Below are 22,311 nucleotides of genomic sequence, written 5' to 3'. Positions count from 1 at the left end.
GAATTAATGAACAAGACGAGGGCTGGATTTTACAAGTATCTTTGAACTTCGAGTCTTGCCTTTCACACCAGGAAACCAATTTCATGGAGAACTTTCCTATTTTAACACCTAGGATCAAAGGGAAAAAAGCATTATTTAAACAGACCAGCATTTAGAATGCAGTGTTAAAATCTATAACTGAGGCTAACTTTGGATTTTTCCATTTTTCCTTTGCTGCATTTGAGCATTTGATTTTTAATTTGATCACACATCAATGATCATAAAAGATCAGAAACAACAGAGTTCTGAATAATTGGGACAGAAATCAGGAAGGTGAGGAAGAGAACCCTGACCCTCCTGATTTGTTTTTTCTCAGAATCATACAATTTCAGCTTGGAGATGACCTGTCTAAGTTCTCACCTGCTTTATTTCTTGGAACGTTCAAGTAGGCAATTTTCCCTGTTTTTCTTGACTTGTGGGAAAATGCTTAAAAGCATTTAAGATGTAAAAATAAGTTCCCAAGAAAGGAAAAATATATTCCATTATTTATATTCTATAAAGAATAAAATATATTTTATATATGTTTTCTGATTCCAAAATCATTGCCTGAGTTTGACACTTAACCAAATTGTTCACCTCAATGTCTTCTCACTGTCTCCAAGAATGAATTTGCTTTTGACATCTGTATATATTGTATTTATCTATGCAAGCCACTATATTTATCACTGTGCTGTAGCTCCTACACTTTTTAAAAATTAGCATAGATAAATTAATCAACCAAGCTAAGGAGGGTGCTAAGAGGTTGGGTTTTAAGATGTGTTTAAATGACAAGCATTTTATATATCACAGGCAGGTCCTGTAATCTTGACCTGTTTGAGGTTTCCCAGCCAGGAAGGGAAAACCTGACCACAATGGGACTGAGGGCAGTCATAAAACAGTGAGGAGGTTCTAACAATGAAAACTGAAGTGAGGAACTTGGGAAAATGCCTTCTTCACAAATATTTCTAGGCCAGTTCATGATATTCCACAAAATACAGCTTACATGTGCTGAACAGATAAAACTGTGCTTCAGTTATGCTCCAGATTTTGTCCAGTTTTACTCAAGGCATTGGGACTCAAGTTTAGCAAGAAGTGGTACATCTAGTTCCCAAAATTTTAAATATTTTCAAATTTTTGAGAATCACTGCTTTGGGGGTATACTACCCAGCATCAGAGGATGATGCCATTCTGTTACTCTCACGTTACATTAGTTTTCTCATTTACTCTTCCTCTTCTTCATCTCTTTAAATGAATTCTAACTTTTTTTCCTAGTCAACTTCAAGGAATAGCTCAAGGACCAATCTCCAAAATGTGCTGAGTGACTCTGGTTTATGCTGTCACTGCTTTGGTATTTGGATGGTACCGCTGGCCATTTGGGGCTCTTCATGCTACTGATCAACATGTAAACTAGGAGATCACTGTTTGCCTGGATGATGGATCCTGATGATTAAGGGGAGGTTGGATCACTGCCTCACAGCGGAGACAGGAAAAATCATGTCTGAGTTCTAGGGGATTCCCAGGACACATTTTTGTGTTTCCATCCCCAACAGCAAAAGTTGATGGAAAATGACATCAACAAAGAGAAGGCAGTGTCAGTGTGGATGGAAGATTTGTGTCACCCTAGCAGGTACAGGACCACATTAGCTGAGGAGCTGAGGGAAAAGAAAGCATGGAATGGGGAGTGGAGCAAAGAAATGACAAATGTCTACCATGGCCTCATCACTACTTACAGACACAAGGACTGTAGTAGGCACACATATTTTCTCCCTTGCTAATTGTGTTGTGTGGTACCTATGCTAATTATTTTCTCCCTTGTCCTTTCCTACTATTTCCAATACTACTATGTTGTATTGCTGGATCATTTTACAGATTAATGCTTAGGTTAAAGAATATTCTGGTGGGACTATGACAGAATTATGGGACTAGTTAATGTCACTAGAGATGGATGCTGTGCCTGTCGTTCAGGGATAGAACCATTGATGGGATCTTGAACCTCCTCTTTGTAGGAAGAGGGTGACAGAGTTTTCCCATTATAAAGGATGGTTGCATCTTGTTAGAGAATAGCATGTAGATTTTCTGGCTCTCTGAAGGTTCTAATATATGTGGAAGGGGGTGTGTCAGTGTGAGTAAACAAAGGGTTAACTGTTCTGCTTATCACACTCTTGCTTCCTGCTCTGATGCACCATTCTCTGCTCTGCTCTGTGACTTCGGGGCTGGGACGGTGCAAAACACATTTCTCCTTTGTCGGTTGGCTTCTGCCCATGTGGGGTACCAGAGACAGACTGGGAGGTAGGAGTAGGGAGAAAAGGTTTGCTCACTCTTGTTTCTGCTGCATCCCCTAGAACTGGCCCTTTGTCCCGAGGCAGCACAAGTGGTTGAAGTCTCCAGTTTCCTCTAGCATTCCCAGAGACAGTCCCGGTGCAGCCAGGAAGCACCCTACCCCCACGTCACAGGTCTGAGTTCCAGCTCCATGGGGACACTTCCCCAGGCACCAGATGAGTGGCACTCCCTCTTTAAGGGTCCAAGGCTCAGCTACATGAGGTCTTTCCTCTGAGTTCCTGAAGGGTCTACACAGAAGTCTAAGTCCAGCTTCCCAGGGATGTGCTCTGAGCTTGACTACTAACCTGATCCTCTGCTTTCCAGGCCCTCCTTCCTGCAACTACTGCTTCTGGGTTACCTCCATGTTTCCCTTTTGCTTTTGAATTCTCCAACAGTGGTTTGAACAATTCCCTGTGTTATATTCTCTCTCTTGAAATATGGTTCCTTTTTTCTTGATTGGACCCTGCCTGAAAAAAAAGAAAGATAACTGTTATACAGTCTTTCATTTGAAAAATGACAGAACGGGAAGCAACCCCAAGGGGCCGGTGATCCAAAGCACACACCGGATTCCCCTGAGAAGGAAAACAGGTCCCTTACACGGGCAGTGGAATCAGTTCCTTGGCCAACCTACCTGTCAGCCTCCAACTCTGACCTCTGGGATATTTCCCCTTTTCCTAGGGAAGGATTACAGCTTCTTTCTTCCTCTTGGTGAGTGTTTGAGGACATGGTGATTTCATCAGGGAAGGAGCAATCTCAGGACGTCATCATCAGCCTTTGTCTTCCTCTAAACACAAAATTCCCTAATGACCTTGGTTAAACTGTGATCTCTTTTATTCACTTAATTCCAAGGACTGGTGAGCAAAGCTACAGCTATTGTGGGTCATAGTCTTTGAGCCTAGAATCTGACGTGAACATTTCTCTTTGCTAACCACCTTGGTTCTCTAATTATCAGCAAGTATTTATTAAGCATGTCCTGGATAGTAGAAATACAACAGTGAATAACGTACAATCTTTGTTGTATACAGTCTTACAGATGAGTGGATGGAGAAAGTTGGGTATTTTAATCCAGGTAGTTCAAGTTGCAATGTGAAGAAGAGCCCACAGTTTGGTGGGGGTGGAGGCTGGCGGGTAACACTGATGTCTGCATGGGGTGCCAAGGGGACACTTCAGTCTCAGTGAGATGGGGAAGACATCTTCGCAGAGTGACACTTGAGCTGACAGTAAGACAAGGTGGATGAGGAACATTCCAGGTGATGGGAAGTCAGAGAAACATGACAGGTAACAATTGATCCAGAGACCTGGTCAAAGGGAAGAGTATACTTTTTTTTAAACCCAAAAGAAAACTAGCTCAAGTTTATCCATGTCAGATAAGACAAACATTCAGTATCGCCCACTTGCAGTTCCTCACTTTCCTGAGTATCCTAAAACTCCAAAGGCTTGCACAGTCCAACATGAGGTCATCGCTCTGACTCTAACACCCAGGAATGAAGAGCCTGGGGTCTGATCAGTCTGCCATTGCTTTTGCTTTGTGCTACCACTTGGTGACACTGTTGACAACTGGACCCACACAGTCCACAAAAGATGCTGATGGACCAGAGATCTGCTGCTATGGATCTTCAAGGTTGAAGGATCCACATCCTCAGAACCAGCCTCAGTGGAGTGAGGGGTGCCTAGGTTCCATGCATGGCCCATACAAAGTCATGCTCTGAGATGACAGCTCCTGCAGGAATGTGATATCAAGATTAAACCAAGCATTTATGCCTTGTAGCCCTCGAATTTTTCATCTCTTTTCCTCCTTAAGAACTCGTACCACCAGGAGTCAGGCAGCTTTTCTTTCTCAATCCTAGAAATAGATGGGTTCTTTTTACCCACCCTTTTCCTGGACAATCAGGATAGCCACATACTTCCTTGTGGTCACCTCATCTCCAGAATGTGTATACATAACTATATATATAAAGAGAGAAAATGTGTGTGTGTGTGTGTGTGTGTGTACACACACATATATATATAGATACTCTCTTTGGATTGGAAGCACTGTGTTCAATGCCTAAAGATTACTTACTCTTCTAAAGATGATCAAAGTGACTTCCCAATACCTCTTTCAAAAGAGAAAAAAAGAATTAAAAATCCAAGTTAAATCTTCAGTAGGAAATTCACTACATAAATGTCATAGGAGTTGAAAATAATTCCTGTGAGTGGAATATAGTTATTTGCAGGGATAGTAAAACATGAGACAGTGAAAAATGTGACAGCAGAGGAACACAGGAAGAACTTGCCGCCATGTTAAGGAGCCTGGACTTACTCCTTAAGCAACGGAGAACCCATGAAGGATTTAAAGGGAGTGACATGTAGTATTTGGATTTTAGGCAGGCCTATTCTGGCACTGCTGAGGAAACTGATTGAACAACAAATTAAACCAATTTTTTTCTCCAATTATTTTTACTGTGATAAAATACACATAACATAAAATTTACCATCTTATCTATTTTAAAATTTATAGTTTGATGGTATTAAATATAATAATAATGTGCAAACATCATCACCATCTGTTTCTATAACTTTCTTTATTTTGTAAAACTGAAAATCTATAGCCATTAAACAATAATTCCCAGTTTCTTCCTCCTCCCAGCCCCTGGTGACCACTATGACACACTTTGTCTCTATGATTTTGAAAATTCTAAGTACCTCATCTAGATGGGAATTATCTAGTATTTGCGTTTTTGTGATTGGCTTATTTTGTTTAGTATAATGTCCTCAAGCTTCATTTATGTTGTAACATGTAACAGAATTTCCTTTTTTAAGGCTGAATAATATTCTATTGTATGTACATACCACATTTTTGGACACATGAGTTGCTTCTACATTTTAGCTATTGTAAATAATGCTTCTATGAACAAAAAATCTCCTGTTAAAGAAAAGCCCTGGACCTGATGGCTTCCCTTAAGAAAAATCACTTAAAAAGGGATCAATACCAATTCTCCCAAACTTTTCCAAAAAATTTAAGAGAGAACACTTCCTAATTTACTCTTAGAGGACAGCATTACCCTGATACTGAATCCAGAAAGACATTTCAAGAAAAGAAAACTACAAACCAATATCTATTATGAACATTGATACAAAAATTCTTGACAAAATACTAGCAAATCAAAAGTCAGCAGCATATCAAAAGGATTAAACACTATGACCAAGTGGGACTTATTCCTGGAATGCAAGAATGGTTCAACATACAAAAATTGATCAATGTAATATACCACATTAATAGAATGAAAATGAAAAAAAAAACACCCATGGTCTCTTTAATCGATTCAGAAAGAGCATTTGGCAAAATTTAATACCCTTTCAAGATAAAAACCATGACCTTAATTTTGTTAGTTCCAGGATTCATTAATTAGGCCAACTAGTTATGATCAAAATTTGTAAGGGCATCTGTCCCTAAAGAATGATATTATTGGATCTTTAATATAGCTCTATCCTTATAAGTGCATGTAGCTTGTCACCAATTTTTTTTCTTGCAATGGGTCGTTATTTTTTTCATTTTATTATGATCAGAAGTTTTCTTGAAAGATTTATCCATCCATATTTTTCATTAAATATTTTTGTTCTGAAATATAACAATGAATTTAAATTATTTTATCAGCTATTAGGGGACCAGATAGTCCATCCCTAAATTTTTGATGACAGAAACCCTAACTTGTGATTTGCTCATTTCTAAAGTTTTGCTCTTCTCTCATTTATCTCTGACATTTTGCCAATATCTGCCAATATTTTTTGTAATATTTGTAATCACCATAACTCCCAATGGTTCATAGCTTGAAACTAAAGATGGGTGAAACCAGCTGTATTGGAGGTTTGGTGGACATCTTGAACTATTTTTCAAATTGTGTTTTGGGTTCAAGGAAAACCAAAACATATTTTCATATTTTACCAAGAACTCCTTTTCTCCTTAATTTTAAAATGATGTCTATTTTAAGGGAAATTTAATCCATATGTTACTAAATTTTTTACACTTACCTCATCAAAAGTTGGTTCTATAAGAGTTAGCTGATGTACAAAAAGCCTTGGGAGTTATTTTATGAGAGTATTTTAAGAGGAGTTTTTTTTTCTTTCTTAGAAACAGGAAGTCAAATTTGCTAGGTGAAGATTGACTCAAGTGTACCTTTTGCCAAATGTAAATTGCCTGATCAGCCAAAAGGCCTGAATTTCACAAAAAATAATTTGACTTGTCAAAATTTATATAAATCCTCGTGAGGTTAACAATATCTTTTGCTCGTGCACTTTATCTTAACTATTCTTGCAAGGCACTATTTCTATAATAATACTGTCACACTTTTTAAAGGGAAAAATCATTTTCAGTTTTAAGCTAAATTTGATATCCCCAGTAATATTTAAAATTCCTATTATATTTTCATTTATGCTAAGATCTACCTATGTTACCAACAGTAAAACTTATAGAATCAACCCCTCCTCAAAACACACATACAAACACACACGCACATGTGCACATGCACACAAACACACAGATATCAAAATTGTAATAATTATTCTTTCTATTATTCAGATACTTCTTTTAAGGCACTGTTTTCCAAAGACTTTTCAGTGAATCACTTACATCAGAATTACCTACAGTATTTGTTAAAAATAAGGATTTCAAGACCTCTTTCCAGGCCTACTGAGTCAAAATCTCTGCATTAAGGGATCAATACAGATACACTAGGCCAAGATTGACAATATATCACCAAATAAAACCATGTATGTGAAAAGTTTCTGAAAACCAGAAGATGTTACAAAAATCCAATTTTTGAATATTTATTTATTTATTATTTTTCAGCTTTACTGAGGTATAACTAGCAAAAAATTGTATATATTCAAGGTGTACAACATGATGTTTTGACATACACATACTATGTGAAATGATTTCCACAATCAAGCTAATTAACATATCCGTATACTTAAAATTCAGTCTTTTAGTGAATTTCATGTATACAATACATTACTATTAACTATAATTACCATGCTGTACATTAGGTCTCAGAATGTATTCATCTTATAATTGCAATATTTATTCTTTGACCAACATATTCTCATTTTCCCCAAACCCCCGCCCCCCTGGTAATTACCCTTCTACTTTCTATTTCTATTTCTTTTTCAACTTTTTTAGATTCTACATATAGTGAGATCAGGCAGCATTTGTCTTTCTCTGTTAGTCTAATTTCATTCAGCATTATGTCCTCCAGGTTCATCCATATTGTCACAGATGGAGGATTTCCTTCTTTTGTGAAGCTGAGTAATATTTTGTGTGTGTGTGTATGTACAAATTCCTTTAACCATTCATCCATTGATGGACATTTAGGTTGTTTCCATATCTTGACTATTGTGAATAACGCTACAATAAACATAGGCATGCAAACATCTCTTGAGAGAGTGATTTTATTTCCTTTGGATACATTTGCAGAAGTAAATTGCTGAATCACACGGTAGTTCTATCTTTAGTGTTTTGAGTAACCTCCATACTGCTTTTCCATAATGGCTGTACCAATTTACATTCATACCAACAATGTTTAATTACTCCCCTTTTTCCACATCCTTGCCAACGCTTATCTTTTAACTTTTTGATAATAGCCATCTTAACAGGTTTGAGGTGATATCTTATTGTGGTTTTAATTTGCATGTTGCTGATGATTGGTGCTGTTGAGTACATTTGCATATATCTGTTGACCATTTATATATTTTCCTTCGAAAAATGTCTCTTCAGGTCTTTCGCCCATTTTTTAACAAGGTTATTTGTTTTCTTTGCTACTGAGTTGTATGAGTTCCTTATATATTTGAATATTAATCCCTTATTTGATACATGGTTTGCAAATATTTTCTCCCATTCCATTGGTTGCCTTTTCATTTTGTTGATATGTAGGAACTTTTTAGTTTGATGGAGTCACGCTTGTTTTTTTTTTTTTTGCTTTTCTTGCCCATGTTTTTGGTGTCATATCCAAAAAATCATTGCTCAGAAAAATGTCATGAGATTTTTCCCCTATGTGTTCTTCTAGGAATTATATGGCTTCAGGTCTTACATTTAATTCTTTAATCCATGTTGAGTTTATTTTTGTGTATGATGTAAGAAAAGGATCCAATTTCTTTCCTTTTTTTTTTTGCATGTGAATATCTAGTTTTCCCAATACCATTTATTGATGAGACTATCCTTTCTCTCTGTGTATTCTTAGCATCTTTGTGAAAGTTTAGTTAACTATATATGAATGAGTTTATTTCTGGGTTTTCTATTCTCTTCTATTTGTCTATGTATCTGTTTTTATTCCAGTACCATACTGTTACAATTGCTATATCTTTGTAATATAATTTGAAATCAGAAGATGTGATGCCTCCAGCATTGTTATTTTTGCTCAAGATTGTTTTAGCTCTTTGGGGTCTTATGTGATTTCATATAAATTTTAGGATTTTTTTTTTTTTTTGCTATTTATGTGAAAAGTGCCACTGGAATTGTAGTACAAATTGCATTGAATCTCTAGTATAGGTAGGGTGGACATTTTGGCAATCTGAAAATTCTCTGAAGATCATAGAACACTAGAAATACTCATTCTTTTGACTAACATTTACTGAGTATCTATTCTATACAAGAAAGTAGAGAAATCAAATATTACTGAGTGCCTGCTGTAAGTCAGAGAGTGTACAAATACATTCTCTCATTTAAACTTCCCAAATCACTGTAGGGTGGGTATTATTTTTTTCAATTTTACAATGGAGAAAGAGTGTGGCAAAGAGCATTAGCTGCCTACTCAGTATCCATTCTTTCTTTCTTCTTGATTAACAGAGCACACATTTTCTCTGAGTTGATAATGTATTACCTACAATAGCTTTATTTTCTGGCTTTCTTCATTGATTGGTATGGTCCTGTGATGCAGTTCCAGCCAATTTCGTAACTGTAAGGGAATTCTGGATAGGCCTTCTGAGAAATCCAGTTCAGAGAAGGCATTTCTCTTTAGCCTAGCTTTTTTCACTTAGCCCTTCCCTTCTTGCTGGAATTTGGGTGTGCTGCTGGAGGCTGAGCAGCTACCTTGTGACTGCAAAGTAACCAACATGAAGATGGAAGCTATCCTTTAAAAGTGGCCTTTTGTCACATGAGAAAAATAACACTCTTTATTTGTTTAAGACAAAACTCAACACAGCCCTAAATGATACACTGAGGTTGAGCAGTTTGTTCTTGGTGACCCACAACTTAGTTGCGGAGGTAGAAAATGAACCCTTTTCCATTTGTTCAAAGCCCATGCTCTCTCATTTATGATTGTTTTTCTATGCCATCATCTTCCAAGGAGCAGAGTACAGTGTACTAAATGGTATGAACGGTTGTAAACATGATCGGGACAGAAAGACGAGTTCTGCTTTCCAAGAACTTACAGTCGGGCAGGCAAGATGAGACATACCCACAATAACCTGAAATCCTAAATGGAAAAAGAGATGCTGGAAGAGAGGGACCGGTAAAGTGACTACATTATTATTATCATCATCATTAACAATCATTGTAAAGATCATTATCGTGGTCATAGTGATAAGACTTTTGGTTGTGGTCATCGTGACAAGTTGTCACTTCAGTGCTTCCTCTCTAGAGCTCTGGAGAGCCCACAAGTAGACCACGAGGAGAGAAATTCAGGGTTGGGGTGGTTGAGTGTTGGTTGAGTCATGTGTATTATTAAAACTCTCACCATTGATGTCTAATCACCTGCAGTATAATAATGATGCATTTTAAAACTATGAATCAGATTAAATTTAATTAAGCCTTTTATCTTCTATAAAATTTGTACTAGGAGTCTACTTTATCTAAAACACCATGCTAGTTTCTGAAAAGAGAGTGATAGAAAGATGAAAAGGATGTGATGCCCACCTTAAAGGAACTGATCACATCATAGAGAAGGAAACCTATGTGTGGATGACACCAAAGATTGGGACTGGTGTGGGGATGGGAGCAAGAACGCTGATACTGTGCTGAATTTGGAATATGCCACACTCCTAGCTCCAAACTAGAACATTCTTGCTCCTGATAAAAGCTGTTTCAGAAGAGGAGATTGGTGGTCGTTCTGGAATGTATAAAGCATCAGACAGAGGCCATGCATGTTCACACTTCACCATTTTTCAGGTGATATTGATGCTTCTCACTAAAGTTTAAGGAATTATGTTGCTCTTGCCACTCATCTTCCATTCCATGACTGACAGAGAGACATTTTGGTTAAGTACAAACTCCAAGTCTAGGCTCAGGAAGAAAGAAACAACTCTTACACTAGAAAACTAAGGAAGGAACATTCTCTGCAATAATTTGGAGTGATGAATGAGACTACAGGGTGGATAATATATAATGCATAAGCCAAAATCATAGAAAAGCCCAAGCTAAAGGCAATCAAAGCTAATGTTTAATATCTCTCACTATGTGCCAGGAGCTGTGCTAAATGCTTTACCTGCACTGACACATTTGTTCTCAGAAAGCCTTAGACGTAAGAATTATTATTTTCACTTTAATAAGGAAATAGAGGCTCCTAAGATTTGACTTTCTCAAGAGAATGTAGAGAATAGGTAGTTGAACTGAGATGCCAACTCAGCATTTTCTGACACCAAAATCCACTGTCTTAACCACTTTTCTATATGTATCGTCGTTAGGTTTCCTGATAGGGGCAAGGAATGTACACTCATGGAATATGGAAATCATGAAGAGGAGTTTTATTTCACTCCACTTTTTTCTCAAGATTTTCCCACAATTTTCTTTTTTTTCCCCCTACTCCATAATTCATAGCATGGCCTTCACTTTTAGTCATTTGGTTGATCTGAGTCACAAAATGTGCTTTGAAGTCCAGGCTCGGACAAAGCGAGATAAGGGCAGGCTCCAGCCATCCTCAAAGCATTCCCCTTTTGTTTACTTTGCTCACAGGCCTTGGGCTTTTGATCTATTTGTTCCTGCTTCCAGGAGACTTGAGTGCTGGCCTATGGCACCATCTCCCACCTCCAATCAGCTATTCAAGCACCTATTTGGGCTCTTAGGAGTTAAGGTTCACAGGTTCTTGGAAAGCCACTGGGACTCCAGGTAAGGAGTGGGCTAGCTGTGTGGGGGAGTGAAAACTGTTGGTTTTACTATTCAGCACCCCCATAAATAGGCATGATGTTTGTGTCACTTTGAAAGCAGTCAAAAATAATCCCTCCCTGCCCTCCTGTAGCACTTTGATCTTCTCAGCAACACAGTGAGGAGTGTTACAATCCCACTTTAGTTTACAGATGAGGTCATAGACTTGGAGTATTCACTCCACCAGTAAATGGTAAAGCGGGGCTTCAAATTCAGATCTTCTGACCCCAAATAATATTTGTTCCCAGAGAGCACACCACAACTACCTTTTACACATTCAATTTTATCTGAATTAAATAGGAAATGTAATAGGTTTAGTGTTAGCAGGACAATTTAAGTAGATCAAAACTAAGACTAGGATTCCTAACCAAGTCACCTATCATTTGGATTTCTGTGGTTTCTAATTACTTGTCTACATGAAAAGCAACACATGGGAGTAGCTAGATTTTAATAAGCTGAGGTGTAGTCCCTATGTTTTGAAATGGATATTTTAAAATAACATACCAGAAGTTATTCACATGCATCTTGTCCTCTGACATTCTTACCTCTGCCCTTATTCCAATGATGCTGTGTATTAATTACATAATAACAGACACAAGCTAAGATTACAGAATAGCTAAACTCCCCAAATCTCAGTGGCTTAACAAAATATGTTTATTTTTCATTCATTAAAATCCAAAATGGATATTCCTGATTAGCTCTCTTCCATTGGTGCAGGGACTCAGATTCTTTCTGTCTCACTTTCCACTCTCTTCAATACATGACTAAAGCCACCACTGAACAGAAAAGAGCATGAGGAATCTTGTGTGAGAGGGGTCTTTATGGGCCATATGTAAATGAGGTGTATATTAGAACTCAGTCACACATGAGGCAGCTGGGAAGTGTAGTCAAGCTGTATTCTGAGGAAGAAGAAATGGATTTGGTGACCAGCTAGTGGTCTCCGCCACGTACTTCCATTGCTCAAGACCTATTTGGAATTCCCATTTTTAAAATTACTTTTAAAGCCAAGTTTATGATCCTATAAAAAATGAAGGGTGAGATGGTGATACACACACACACACACACACACACACACACACACACACACACACACACTTCTTTACTGCTTTGGGGGAGTATGTGATTGAAAATTGCATTCCCAGCTTATCAAGTAATATATTCATTGAGGTTAGCCTCTGGATTAGTAACAGTCCCCAGAGAAACAGAACACAAAGGATATCTATCTATCTATCTATCTATCTATTATAAGGATTTGGCTCACATGATTATGGAAGTTCACAAGTCCCCAAATCTATAGTTGGTAATCTGAAGTCCCCGGAGAGCTGCTGGTGTCATTCCAGTTTAAGTCCAACAGGCTGGAGACCCAGGAAGAACAGATGTTTCCATTCAAGTTCAAAGAAAGGAAAAAACTGACACCCCAGCTTGATGGAAGTCAGGCAGAAGGAATTCTTTCTTCCTCAGACATTTTGTTCTATTAAGGTCTTCAACTGATTGGATGAGGCCCACCCAATCAGTTGAAGGCTTTCTGCTCTACTCACTCTACCAATTCAGTTGTTAATCTCATCCAGACACATGATCCCAGACATACCAGAATAATGTTCGACCTGATATCTGAGCACCCCATGGCTCAGTTAGGTCAGCACAAAATTAACCCTCAACAACTTTTGGCTACTTATGAAGTTTATTTTACTTTTTACAAGATAAGAATCCAAAGAATGCAATGCATTTGCTGAAGGCAATTTTCAAAGAAATTTTCCAAAATTGTTTTTGGACTTTGGCCTCTCAAGGTCTACATTAAAGAGATAGTATTCGGTCTATGTATTTATATATTCTGAATGCTGTTATGAATTCAGTGACATATATAGAGTTCATTGTCTTCTAGAAAACACTAGTAATAGCTGAGACTCTCAGTGTTCAAAGTTAAGGTTACTTTTTACATAACCTGAGATAACCTGACCCAATGCACCATCTCTAATCTGGAAATGGGAGTGTACCATCAATAATCTTGGGTTAAATCGTTCAATGTTGCATAAACAAAGCAGAATTATTGTAGCGTAGTGTTGGTAGTGATGGTGATGGTGGTGGTGTTGGAGTTAGGAGATGATTATTACCCAGAATGTACATTGATCCTCATTTCCATCCCAATTTTAGATTCCTCTCAGTTGAGGAATCAGCCTTGTATTTCTTTCCTATTCTCGCAGCACCTGGTATAGAGCCCAACACATAGTAAGTAGTCAACAAATTTCTGTGTGTCAACTACAGGTTTTTCAATAAATGCATAATGCACTGTGTAACACATTCTGCCACTGCGCCGTTACTCTGTGCAACCAAGTTGTATGCATTAGTTTAAAGCACGTGCAGCTTTTATTGTGTTTCATGTCAGCAATTACAGCCTTCACAATAATCTGGGGAAGTCCTTGGAGGTATCATCTAATTTTGTGCCCAAACAACATGTTCTCTAGATAAATGAAGTGTCTTGGGGAAGAAGCATCTTTAGCTGTTATTTTTTTTTTTATCAGTATATCTCTTTTTCTAACTTTCAGACTAAAGACTCATGAAAACAACACCTTATATGCTTCCCATCCCAATTAGAGATTAGTCTACACCCTGAGAGACAGGGAGTGTATTTGTGTCTAGGGCTTCTGATGGGCTAATTAACCGTGATACATGTCAAATTTCATCACCCGGTGTTCTGGGTACTCTAACATTTTTCTTTAGTGATCTCTCCTTATAAGGCCTGTATCTTTCATATCCATATCAAAAATTCTGCCCCTTCCCATTCCTAATTTCTTAAGCCTGAGTCCATATAAGAAGAGACACCGTGGTCCCCTCGGTGACATGGCACAAGCCAGCCTTGTAGGTTGAAGGATATACCGAACTAGTGAGTAATGTCTGAAAACTCTTTGGCTGACTTCCTCCTGGTCAAGGACAATTTTGCATTCTCACGAGTTCTCAGAATGTTTCTCCCTTAGGAACAACATCTGACACTGGAATTCCTGAAACCTGCGGTACTGTGTCAAGCCAAGCTTCTTCCCTGATAGGAAAAATGAAAGCCAATTTTGTACTTCATTCTTCTGACTGGTTCATGGTGTTGTGACCTGGTGAAGATGAGCTTTAATTCCCTAGAGGTCTGTGTAGGTGATTTGGCACCTCAGTGCAGTCCTTGGTGCTCATGGCAATCCAGGGTCTGGTACCTTCCCCACCCTCCACGGCCACCACTTAGTGATCAGTCCTTGGATTTCTGCCTCACTGACTTTCGCTGCACAATTTAGAACTTAATTATACATGACTTTACATTTTTGGACTCTTGTTTCTCGGTCTACACTGCTAATTTGCTAAAGGTATGGGCTGTATTTTATACTTCTTCTGAATCCCACCCAAAGCACCTAGGATCCTGTTCTGAATAACCTAACAGTCACTCACTAAATAGGTGCCATGCCGATGAAATCATACTAATGGCTTTTGATGACATACCAGATCTTACACATTCAAATGAATGCTTTCCTTGGCACGGCTGCCACCTGGGAGGCTACTCACATATGCCAATGATGCTATCAATGCTCAAAATAATTTTTCAATGACTTGCTCTGTTTGAATTCAACTCGGAATCTGTGACACATTTAATGTTTCATATTTAGCTTCTACTGTAATGCATGGCGCTGTTTTCTGGTGGGTACCACGAAGATTACTAAGATATAATTCCCTGCTCACAGTTTGCAGTCTTATGTAGAGACAAGATGTGACAGCTGATGATACAAGGTAAAAATGTGTCAACTGCCACAAGGGAGGTACAAAGAATTATGAGGATCAGAAAGAGAAGAAGGGAATTTACAGCTGAGCCTGAAGTGTATTGTGTAACCTCAGTCTTTATCTTTGCAAAGCATTGTGAATATTTATTCTATAATTGGTTTGGTCTTAGGCAACAGCTAAAAGCTACTTGGAACTAAGGCTAGGGAATAAGTTATGTGAATATACTGGGCAATACAATTTTTAAATTTGAAATGGAGCAATAAATCATAATCCCTAAGTTGGAAACTGGTCCTGAAGGCTACTGTTTTCTTTGAACAGAAGAAAGCAATAGCCAACTGAGCCAACCAGATATCCTAAGATGCCTACGATGTCATTCACACCTGTCTGGCATCTCATTTTTTGACCATTCATCTCTATGTTCCATCTGTACCTCTGTTTCCTCATTTGTAAAAGTAAAGAACATAAGCCAGATCAAAGGTTTTCAGTCGAACTATGAAAATATCTAGGAGTTATGGGCTTCCCTGTGAGATTTCACTTGAATAAATATATGGCAATAAGATGGCATCTGAGAATTGCTGGCCTGCGTAACTGTTGAGTTTCCCTGCAGCTCACACATTCTGTGCTCTACACACAGTAGACGGGGATCAGCCACCAGAGCCATTGACTCACAAGAAGTGGCCAATCGTCAGCTGCAGATCATCTGCCCTGTGGCCAAGAAGTCTCAGGGATTCCAAGACCCCAGGCACAGCCCCGCTTATCTGTCACTAGCTTTCCTGTGACCCGGTTTTATTTCCCTCACAGTACTCATGACGTTTAAATTATTTATTTGTCTACCTATATACTGTGGGTTTTTTTTTCTCCACTAGAATATAACATGATCCGTGAAAGCAAAGAACTCGTCTGTCTTATTTACAGCTATATCTTGAGTGACTAGTGAGTTCCTGTGCCTGCAACATAGTAGACAGCCAATACATTTTTGTTGAGAATGAATGAACAAATGAATTAATGGATTGATTGATTAATTAATTCCCATGGATAAAGATTCAGGGGCAGACCTAGGGAAGATGATAACATAAAAATCAATTCAGTAAAGATATTGTTGAATGCATTCTATGCTTCTAGCATTGTGTAAAGCACTGGGAATATAGGGTAAATGGCCCTATTTTTGGTAAACTCATAGTCTATTTTGGGAAACAAAGCAGGAATGCATGGAACACTGTATACAGAAGAAAAATAATAAAACAATACAGCATAGTGAGAAAGATCTCAGAATCTCACCAACAAATGGTGAATTGTGAAGCAGGAAACTATACGATGCATTTGGTTCAGTGGAAGGGGAGGAATTCCTGTGACCTGGAGTGACCCAGAAGGTCTTCAAAGAGGAGAAAAACATCAAGAACAGAAGGAGATAAAAAAGTGGGCATCCCAGGCACAGTTTTGAGGCAGTAAAGGGGAAGGGACAATCTGGAGACAGAAGAAACTCTTATTGAGAACCTACCGCGTGCCAGCACTAGGCAGTGTATGTGCAGATACCTTTCTCTTAGATATGTCTTACGGTCCTGCAAGGCGAATGATATTGTGTCTAATCTATAGATGGATAAACTGAGACTCAGTGAGGTGGGAAAACTTGCCGAGATTCACAAACCATAGTGACGGAGGCAGGATTTGCATCCAGGTCAGGTTGATCCTGAGGACCATGGTCTTCCTACGCCTCACCAGCCTCAGGAGCCTCTGAGCCATGGAAAGGAGGAGTGTGTGTAGAGGAATGGTAAAAAAAAAAAAAAAAGGCTGAAATTAATTTGTTGTCAGAACATACTAAGGGCCCTGAGTGGCATTCTGTACTATCGGACAAGTAAAAATATTGAAAATTCTTACCCAGAGGAGTGACTCTTTGACAGTGTTAATTTAGGGAATTTAATCTGAATTGAAAAAGAGAGACAGAAACAAGGAGATCAGTTAACATCTCTGAGCAGAGTTAATTGCAAATGAAGTAGAAAGGAATAAAGAATGATGGGAGGACTTGGATTTAAGAATAGGAGAATTATTAGATTATCATAAAGAGAAAGTCAGGAGGAACTTGCAGCCTTAGTACTGCTGGCCATTGTCTCTTGCTATGGCCACTTCCTTTTTGTGGTTCCCGTGGTACTTCCTTCTGATTAGTGCCCTCCATCCCCAGTCTCCTTTCTCTCTCTCTCTCTCTCTCTCTCTCTCTCTCTCTTTCTCCCCTTTTTTGCTTTTGCTTGTCTATATCTTGTAGTTTTTTTTTTTAGTCCAAAACAAATATGGATTATTTTGAAATCCAAAAGAAATTTTAAAAGGAAAAATTAGTTACTTGCCACTTTTTGCAAGCAATGGAAAATAAAGAAAGGTGTTTAAAATAGGCCAAGAATTGAAAATGAGAAAAATACTTAAATTGTACATTAAAAAGAAGTTCTGTTAGTTAAAAAGAGAAGAATATAGAAGAATTTTTTTGAGAGTTGTAATACTTTAAGGAATTTTACTGAATAGGTTATGTAAACTTTTCTGGGGAGTAAACTGAAGTTATGATAGACATTCGTTTATAACTTCAGTAAACTGAAGTTATGATAGATATTTGCACATCTCTGAAGCACTATAAGATTAAGAGGCATAATGCATGTGAAATTGCTTTAGATTTTTTTGGAGAAAGATTTTTTGAAGCACATTTTAAAAGAAAGGAGCATGGTCTAAATGGAATCAGAATAAACTTATATTTTTCCCACACTCTATTATCACAACTTCCTTATATTCTAATATAATTTTTCATTCAATATAGTTGAGCATCTAGGAATTTAGAAAGTCCAGTTATGTTCCCTCACACGTTTATATGTCAGATATGATCCTCACCATTCTGCTCTGTAATTATGTGGTTTTGTATCTGTTTTTCTACACTACTGTGAATGCTTAGGGAAGAGGATGTGTTTATTTGTTTTTGTATCCCCAGTGCTTGAATACATAAGATGCTCAATAAATAAGCTTAATGAATAAATTTATACCATGTATTTCATGCTGTGAAATTTTATTGCTGAAGAATTAATAATGTTGAATTATTCTTGGAAAGACAACCCACTGTGACTTCTTGTATACCAACCAGTAAAATCTGAACATTCTTGAAAAGAGAAAACAAACATTGAAATATCTAAAAGATAATTCCACCACTGGCTTATTCTAAACCTTCAGGAAATTAGAAAATTTTAAGATAAAGAATCTCATAGATCAGAAAACCCCTTCTTTTTTTTTTTCCTTTTATAAATCTCTTTTCCACCTGCTTATGGATCATAAGTAAAATTTAAATTTTTTTAAAATGAAAAAGATAAATTTTAGGTTAATAATAACCATTATGTTCACCGAGTAATCATACTCCGTCATGTAAATACCTCTATCATATAAAGACAAGAATAATTTGAGCACATTTTCCCCCTATAATTGTATTTTTATACAAATACTGGAGGATGAAAAAATATATACAATCAAGAAAAATCAGCCTCAAGAAAAAAACTCATCAGCTTCAAGTAAGTGAAAATTTCAGGAAAAATGGAGAGTAGTGATAACTTTTTCCCTCCAGGCCACTCTGAACCATTGATATATTTTGCACATGTGGCTCCAGTCTTCATGTTTTCCCATCTAAGCTTACGCCAGCTCATGAAAGGGCAACACTCCACGGTGGGAAGAGAACCAAATTTACAGTCAGACATTCCTGGATTTGAATTGCTGCCGCTCCACTATTTAAAAGTCGTGAGTCCTTGGACAAATCATTTCACCTTTCTGATTCGAACTTCCCCATCTGTCGAATGGAGATGACACACCACCACCCTGCTGCCTATTTGGCCCTCAGTAAATACTCACATGCATGCTCTCACTTCCCCACACCTAAATCTCTTCCAAAAATACACAAAAATCTCTTTGAATCTATTATTTCATACGACACCCTTTTTTAAATAACCTTTCCCTGTGGTTTCCAAAACCAAATGTATGTGATAATGCATACTACATATTACTACCATGTCATAACCTGTAACAGTGTTTGCTCACTCTGGTAAGTTGAGTCCCAAATTGGCTGCCTCTAATTGGTTATCTGTTGAAACACTTTATCCTTTTATAAGGGTGAATCCAGAGTGCACTGAGTAATGCACAATAAAATTAGTTTTGGGGGAAAGGAACCAAGTTTAAAAGAAAAAAAATATAAAGGACAGATAAGCACAGTAAAATAATCTCCAATGACTTCATTGTGAAGTAATGACTTTTACCAAATAACTGCATTGTAGTTTTATCTTTCCAACCAAGATTGTGTTAATGCTCTAAAATTAAGTCTCTTGTGAAAGTTATCTGGAATTTCTCAACGAGTTTTTAAAGGGGTTTTATTTTTTCATTGGAGGTCATGCCTCAAGAATTTGTAGGAATTCCGCCTGGAAAGTAATAATCAGTGGAAACTGGCAGTCCAAGCTAATTTATATTACTCTTCCAGATAAAAATTCCTTCCGTCTTAGACCTGCATTTCAAAAAAGATTATTATCACTCTGGAGAGAATACATCAGTGTAGAAAAAAGAAAGAATGACCTCAAGCATGTCTTTACTGCCTCTGTGCAACTCCAGGTCTGCTTCTTTTTAAATCTCCTTTTTAAAATCCTCTCTTTTGAAATGTTTTGAGGATATTCAAAGCTGGAGGATGTCAGAGGCATGCTGGAGGAGAACTCTCAAAATGAGGTTCCCTAGTTTCCCTGCTGTGGGAGTTCATGACACGTCTTGGGTGGTGGGGAAAAGGACAGGAGGAAGAAATACGGGAGAGAGAGGTTCAGTCAATGGCCTTTCCATACAGCAATGTCTTCTCATTCCCTTAGTGACTAGAGGGATAGGTTGTTCTCAGATGAGACCCTTAGCGCCTCCTTTATTGGTTGTGTTTTCATATGCATGACACTTTCACAAGGTTGCATGCTTAATACAAAAGCCTTGGCTATTTTTAATGAAAGACCTACATTTAAACCTTGGGTTCTCCACTTACTACTCCCCATCCCCATTTACAAATTAACCTCTCTGGGTCTCAGTCTTCCTATGTATAAAATGGGTTTCATAGAGTTGTTAGGAGGAGTCAGGTAGCTATTGTATGCAAATCATGCAGCTCAGCGTTCAGTTACAACCAAATAAAAGCTTATCGGAAAAACAAATGAGGAAATAAATATTAGTTCCTTCTACCCTCTCTATCCCATCCAGAGAATCTGAGAAATGCCAACGCCAATGCGGATAACTTGGCGTCTGTTCAAGGATCCAATCAATGACGTGCAAAAGCACTAGTACTCTCTATGGTGATTCTGAAAACGCAAGGCTCCAAATAGTTTTGAATCAATACCAGCAAAAATCCACAAAAGAGATATGCCAAATCATTATTTGCACAACTAAATCAGGCATTCAGAAGCCCTACCCATTTCTCAAGTCTAGGAGCCTATACCTTAATGGCTAAGAATAACTTTTCAGGACCACTTTTTTATTCACAGGATTTTCAATTTGTGACATGGCCCAAAACACACACAGTACCAAAACTAAACAGCCTGCTTTTTTTTTTTTTTTAATCACACCAGATATGTGTAATGGGTCAGACTCACCAAACTTCCAGCATTCAACAGAGCAAAACTGAACAGAGGAAACATTCTATTTACTGAGAATTTAATCACTCTTATAGAAATATTTCAGCAGTTGAACCAAAATCTGCTAGCATCATAAATACAATTTGTACCATTCCAAAAAGCATCTATCTGGGACAAAGTCATTGTTAATCCTATGTGTTTTTTCAGTGGGTAGGTGATTCTTTAACAGTAGAAGCAGAAGACAGATTTGCTTCCAATTGTGAGCTCATTCCTAAGGTCACAACTGAGAGCTGAAAGAGAAACGGAGTCCAAAGTAAACATCAGTTTGGACTATAAAGCATTTCTTTCTGAGGGTGCCCAGGTTTATATGAAGGAATTTCACCTCAAACAAGGAGAATTCTAACTCACTTTTCCCAGTTATTAGTAGACACATCTAGTGTCTGCTTGTTCACATTGACCCATTCTCCAACCTCAAATCCATTTTCCAAAGACCCTGGCAAAAGAACCACATGGACCCAGAGTTTTTCTGATTCGTTGCACTTTAGTTTCTCTAGTGGGGTAAAAAAATAGAGTTATAAACTATCTGTAGGAACAGTCACTAACATGGTCGGCCAGAAAAGCTCAGTAAGAGAGCCAAAAAGTTTAATTTGTTGTAACCTATGATTTCTTAGTAAATATTAACTAATGTTGGAAGTATGCATGGATTTACTTCCCTAGGCTGTTTGAACCTTTTAAATCATAATTTTTTTAAACAAAAAATTTAAGCAAGACCTTAAAAAAGTGACTCATAAAAGAAAGTGTGTTTAGTTAGCTTCCCTTACCTCCCTCCAAGCTACCAGTCTTCAGAGTGATGTTTTTCTTTCACGAGCTTGTCCCCCCCATTTTTGTGACTGGTTGATGGATAATTCCCTCTGCAGGTGTCTCAAAGACTGAGTATCCCTTTGGTTAAATGCCTGAGCAAACTAACCACCATGTGCAGAGGTACTCACCTTCCTTACCTTTGTCTCAGTTATGACTAACTAGATGTTGGGATACCATAGGATTGAAGATTTGACCATTTATTCAGGTGCAGAACCCCAGGGGCCCTGCACAGAGTTATAGCTGGGGCATAACCCAGAAACCTGCAAGTCCCTTAGCTATCAAAGGCCTCTTCCTGGACCAGCATGCAGAAGCTCGGTTGACCTGGAAATAGCTGTTTATACAGGCTGGATTCTCAGAAGTTATTATTCCTTTATGATTGATTCATTTGTTTATTCATGTGTTTACAGAATGCCAGATGCTACCTTCTTTGCATCCTATGGACATAGAAAGATTTTAGAATTTAGAAAATTTTCACCATGTATACATCAATGTATTATTTATCAGACATTTATTTAACACCAACTATGTGCTAACTAGTGAAATGAGGGAAAAGGCACACTCAGAGAAAAGGGAATTTTAAAGGCAAGGGAGGCTACGTAATCTATTGCAGGAAATGAGTAGGTCAGTGTGGCTGGAGCTCAGCATTCATTCATT

The sequence above is a fragment of the Lemur catta genome, chromosome 23 (assembly GCF_020740605.2).
Source record: "Lemur catta isolate mLemCat1 chromosome 23, mLemCat1.pri, whole genome shotgun sequence".
NCBI lineage: Eukaryota > Metazoa > Chordata > Mammalia > Primates > Lemuridae > Lemur > Lemur catta.
The sequence above is the reverse complement of the archived record's forward strand: the minus strand, read 5'-3'. Positions refer to the sequence as shown.